The sequence below is a fragment of the Amborella trichopoda genome, chromosome 7, assembly GCF_054954075.1.
Source record: "Amborella trichopoda isolate Santa Cruz 75 chromosome 7, AtrichopodaSantaCruz75HAP2 v2.0, whole genome shotgun sequence".
NCBI lineage: Eukaryota > Viridiplantae > Streptophyta > Magnoliopsida > Amborellales > Amborellaceae > Amborella > Amborella trichopoda.
Genome location: NC_142342.1, coordinates 6,826,950 through 6,833,056, shown reverse-complemented (window position 1 = coordinate 6,833,056; position 6,107 = coordinate 6,826,950).

Sequence of the window (6,107 nt, the reverse complement as noted above, 5' to 3'; positions counted from 1 at the left end):
ATCCAGAAAACCAAAAAACCAGTAAAAAATTCACCAGCTAATCTTAATCAATCTCTTATCTTTGATATATCACAAATAGGAACTCGCTGGATAAAGTCAATTCCTCAAATTCTCCAAGCCCAGATCCATACCCAAAAAACTCTTCTCCTTCAAAGCACTTTCTTGTAACATACAGAAAACTATCACAGCAAATGAGTCGAGATACCCACCATAATCTCGAAAACGAAAAAATGTGTAATTAAAAGAATATCTCTCAGAGAAAACCAACCAACAAAAAACAAGTTTCTCATAATCATTCCCTTAATTCTTTCGGGCACCCAAATGACCAAATAAAATACTCATCAATATGAATTCATTTTCAAGCACTGTAATATTATCTAAATGTAGTCCGAAACCCACAAATGTTTTTTTTACATCCTCATGCAAGAGCAACCCATGTCTCGGATCATTCATATATTGCATATTCCTTTGTAATTATCAAAGTTACTCAACGAAACGAGCCTGGGAAACCCAATTCCATGAAATTTGCAGAGAAGCCATGAAGTTGCAAGGAATTGGAAAACACCAAAGGCAAAGTGAGAGACACATGACCGTACAATGGGCGTGCTAAAAATGATACATCAAGAAGAGAGAGAGAGATATTGGGACGGTGAAGAAAGATAGAAATTATCGAAAATAAATGGAGCGATAAGTGCCTTTGAATGGTTAGCAACGTTATGGGCCCTGTCGTCCGTACATACCTCCATGGCTGGTAGGTGCAAGGTCTAATTTTCCCTCTCAAGGTTCTCTCCCTCCCTCACCATAGATTCTCTCTCAAAGTTGTCTCTCTCTCCCTCTCTCTCTAGAATCTTTATATCAAGGTTTCTCTCTCTTTGCCTATTGGTAAGAGCTTTAATGGCGTCTTTTGTTCTGAGTAATTACAGGCAATTGAGAGGCGAAAAAAGAAGAGAGAGATAAAAGAGGAGAGAGAGATAAAAGAGAGAGAGAGGAGAGAGAAAGAAGGGAGAGATGCATGCCAAAAATAGGCGGTCAGAAGGGGGGATGCACACATCACATGCCTCTCCTCCTTTTCTGGCTTTTAAAACATGAAATATTTTAATTAAAAAATGATATAAACTTTTTTTTATTTTTCAAGTAATAAAATAAAAAAACTTAGTAAATAAACGCAGAAAAGGGGGTCTTGACTGCAATAAATTGGAGAGCCAGACTTTTTGATATTTTAATTTTTGGGAAAATAGAGCATCGCATTTTCTAGATTAAGATTTTAAAATAAGTTTATGCATAGACTTCTCTAATAGAGTGAAAATGTGGTTAATATAGATATTTCATTTTAAAAACAAAGTTTAATTTTTAATTGTGTTAATTACCTCATCATCACTAATAAAAGGTATAAAAAATAATGATAATTTTGAGTTTTAAAAGAGTGAGATCTAGCATCCACAAAAGGAAAAACATGAACTTCTTGTTCAAAAAACTATATGTTTGATATTTTAAATTTTATTTTCCATTTGAAGAAAAATATTCAAAAATTTGATACAAAACAATGCACCCAAAGTCTGACTTACTTAGAGATCCACCCAAGGGCAATTCAAATATTTTATCTTTAATTTTTTATAGAAAACTTAAAACAGGATGTGCTTTTACTAATGATGAATATCAACTATAAAAACCCTAATCTTGACTGTTGAATTACCAAAATACCCTTAGAATGCACTTGATCACCTTCTTTGAGAATATCAACTTTTTGAAGTGTGATAATCAGCATGCAAGCCATGTGAACAAGTACATAAAATATTGGTCAGAAAAGCAGTCAATTTTGAGAAATTAGCAAGTATGGTTCAAACCCTAATTCTATGTTTGTTTTTCTTGGTAGTAAGTGATTTGAGTCCAACTCCTGAGTGTAACTGCCCTCATATCTAATCTACAAAAGCCAAGTGGTCAAACCTAGGGTTTCTTTTTCCTCCAGGTAGGTGAATTATTTAATATTGGATAACATATGCAAGCTTTCAATAATAGTCAAGCACACTATGATTTTCCTATTATTATTCATTTCACCATCTAAGGTCTAGGGCATAAGGCATCATCACCATCCATCTAGTGATGGATAGTCATGTAGGGAGTGGGACCTACCACTAGGAGTCATGTCCTTAGAGCTTAGACTGGATTGGGATGGCACATTATCATAAAAGGTATGTGGTCATATGGATCATAATATAGTGGCAATTCTTTAGGGGTGGCAATGGATCCGGACCCGAATCACGACTCGAGTTCCGAATATAAGTCAAAAATTTGGACTTTGTGGGTTCTGGTCTTTTTCAGTTTCCAATATTTAAATATAATTAAGTACATAGATGTTTTAATTTTTGGGTCAGGTCTGTTTAGGCCCGGACCCAACCTGTTGCCACCCTAAGTTTCTTGTTTCGAAACACAAAAACTTGGGAGACACTTGGAAATTTCAAGGGATTGTATGCAATGAGACCATTTCTTATATAAGGTGGTCACAATTATATACAACCATCAGATGTGAATTTTGAAAGCTTGGGTGTGTCATAAAATTCGAGAAAATTTCTTTTGAAGTTTGAGCTTGGTCAATGGAATAAATATAGCCATCTAATTTCACATCCAATGATCAAGATTAATTGTGACTACTTTGTACCAAAAATAAATGGTCTCATTATATACTTTTCTTTTCATCAAATACCTGAATATATATATTGTAGCCAATGGAATAAGGTGGGTTAGGAGGACATGAATTTATATTGTCTTTGATTAACAATCATTTTTGTCTTGATAAAATAATTTGCTTCAAGAAAATACTGCCAAAAAGATGGGCCTAGTTAGATAAGATCTGGGCCTATGGACTTATTACCCACGCATTGGGAATATACCCTTTTCAAAATGTTATAAAGTTGCTTATATCAAATCATATTTTTAGTTGGAGGGAGTAAAGAAACAAGATACCAATAGTGCTCTTAAATTTTCTACTACTTTTAAGTGAAGAGCATCATAGCCACTGCCACCAGGAACAAGACCACTTGCATGAATTGTGGGGTGTGGTCCAAATTCTCCCTTTATAAAAAATGTATTATGTGCTCTTCAAACAATTTGCTTTGTTTTTTTTTTAACAATTGATAATCTAAACTTGGGATGTACCATCTTTTTTCTTTCTTTTGTGTTAATGGTAGGAATCAAACTTAAGATGTAGTGTTGTAAACGTAATTGCTAACCAATTAAGCCCAAGCCACATTCTTTCTTTTTACATGTCCTCTATTTTGTTAAAAATGCATATTTGAATCCCAATTTCGAATTCACAAAGTTTAACACTCATCTGTGCATTTTTTTACTTTTTGTTTTCTTTTACTATGTATGTACTCTTTCTTATGCAAGTCATAAAAATCTCTTCGTCTTTTCTTATGAATTTGATGTGGTATTTTTCATTAAAAATGCTTTACAAATTTACAAAAGTATATTCATAAAGTATTATATAGGATATTTTAGTGATAATCATAGGGCGATATGTTGCTCCTCTACCTAATTCATACACATCTCTGTTGGCTTCCCTGTAATAATGTTGAACTTAGATTTCATTTCTTTACAATTTCTTGAATTTTCTAATTTTAGGCAAAAGCCTCAGAAGAAATATCTCATTCTCCTTTAAACCATATGACAATATTTAGAGAATCTCAAAATTGTTAAATAGTTTTAACCCAAGTAGAATGAAGACTTCTACCTCATTGGCTGAGACACACAAGAATCGCAATCTTTCTATGGTCTTAAAGGGCACCTCTTAATCCTTTTAAGCTCAGAGTATCCATTGAGCTTCCATCAAAATTCAATTTGAATTTAAATATTCCATTGGGTTTTTTTTTCAATTAATTGGGATTGGCTACACAAATTTTGATCCGCCGTTCAACTACATAGATGCAAGATACGTGTACCAGATCGAAATTGCTAACATGGAATACTTTTTCTTAAGTCACACTCCCTTGTTTAGGGTTTCACATTGTGAACACCTAACAAAAAATATTTGACCTAAAAGTGAATGTTTGTATACGAAAAGGTAACGATCGTAAGGCCGCTGCTTGCCAAGAAACGCATGCTAAAGTAATATTATGGAATTGACATTTGAGTGTGTATGCTATGCTCTTTTGGGAGCATACTTTACATTTATTCCCGCAGGCAAGGCACTTGCTTGGGCACTTTTTTTATTTTAAATTTTGGGATATTTATAATTATAAATAGATGATCATTTTCAAATAAAAATAGATTTTGAGTTATTGAACATGTTGATCATTCCATCCAAAAAGTCGATGGTTCTAGTGCAATTTTGGGGTACCATTTTTTTTTAGTAAGAGTTTTTTGTTTTTTTCTTTGAAGTTGGTTGTCGGGTTCTAGAGATTACATCCCCAAAATTTAGGACCTTAAAGTATATTTCTAATATAAGTTTTGCCTGAGGGAGTATGTGGATAATATACTCATAAATCTCTTAGTTTGAGATTATTAACCACGTGAGATTAAGGAGGGAAGCATCTTACTATTGAGATAACTTCCCTTGAAATGTTTGCAACAAAAATCTATTCATCTCTTTCTCTCTTATCCCAAATCCATTGAAGGGCAAAATCTATGCTTTCAATGGCGATCACATGCAATAGTACTCAGCAATTACAAAACAAATGCCTATGCTATGCTCCTTCACGAGCATCTTAACATCTAATCCCTTAGTTAGCAAACCTACTTAGGGTTTTTTGAAAATGACCTAAGAATCATTAGATAATTATTTTCAAAAGAATTTTTTTTGCAATTTTGAGTTATTTGACGCTTAGATTTCATCCTCCAAAAATTGAATGGCCTCTGTTCCATCTTGAGACATTATTTTTCTTCAAGTGCATAAAGAGTACAATCAGAACAAAAAAAAAAAAAAGAACTTTGTGTCGAGGTTAGTCCGCAGTATGAAGATTTTCATCCTCAAATTTTAAAATTACGCCTCAATTGGGTTTTACTTGAGAGAGTAAATGAACAGTAAATCCTGTAGGAACGAAAAACAAATATATCATAAAAAATTAGTTGAGCTGAATCGTAAAACAATAAACGCATGCGTATGAGATAAAGATGGCATGTCCTATTCTTTGGTGGCATTTTCCACGCCCTGGTTTAAGAATAAGAAAAGGTTAAAGTGGTCCCATTCCAATGGAGGGCAACGGCATGTTGTTGGTTGGAAGGATGGAAGACAATGGGTCCACATGCGGGACTACAATACATGAACATCCCATTGTGATGTGATATAACCAAGGTCCACCTTTCTATCTTGGCAAAGATTTTGTTTCCATCTAGAGAGGGAGATGCCATCTAGACTTTTGACCAAACTTGCTATCCTTTGTGCTAACTTACCACCAAATTATTCATAGTTGTTGTCAAAATTGAACATGAGCTAGTCAAGACTCAAGACTGGAATTTTTAGATAAAAATATAAAAAGTAATAGTAAGAAAATAAGAAAAAAAAAATGAATAACTCGCTCTATGTAATTATAATATAAAGTAAATGCTCAGGTTTATATAAATCCCATAAATCCTTTCAAGTTAAAAGAAAATGAAGTTTAACCTTTTTATTTTCTAAATTATAATATTTATCTTTTTGTTTTTTCTAATGATGTTGTTGTCCAAATCTTAGAAATACTCCCTCTCTCTTCCTCACCCGTGAACCTCTTACTACCTTTTGTCTTTACAAACTCTCTTGAACCCTCATCTCACTCTCATCTCATGAACCTCACAAGTAGGTTAAAAGATGCAGACGACATTCGATTTGTATGGTAGGGTTAATTAAAAAAAGAGAACGGGTAAATGTTGTAATTTGGATCCGCAAAAAGACAAGAAATGATTAAATATCTTTCTCTTTTAACTTGGAAAGGAACCACAAACTCTCTATTGACCTGAAGTTTATTTTGGATTATGATCATCGACAGGATTATCTATATCTTTTTTTCATAAAAATATAAAATATCTTACAACAAATACCCAATGTTTTTAGGCAGCATGACATGTCAAAAGCAGTCATACTAGCCAAAATTAGTCAAATATTGATTTTGACCAATTTTTATAGAATTTAATTT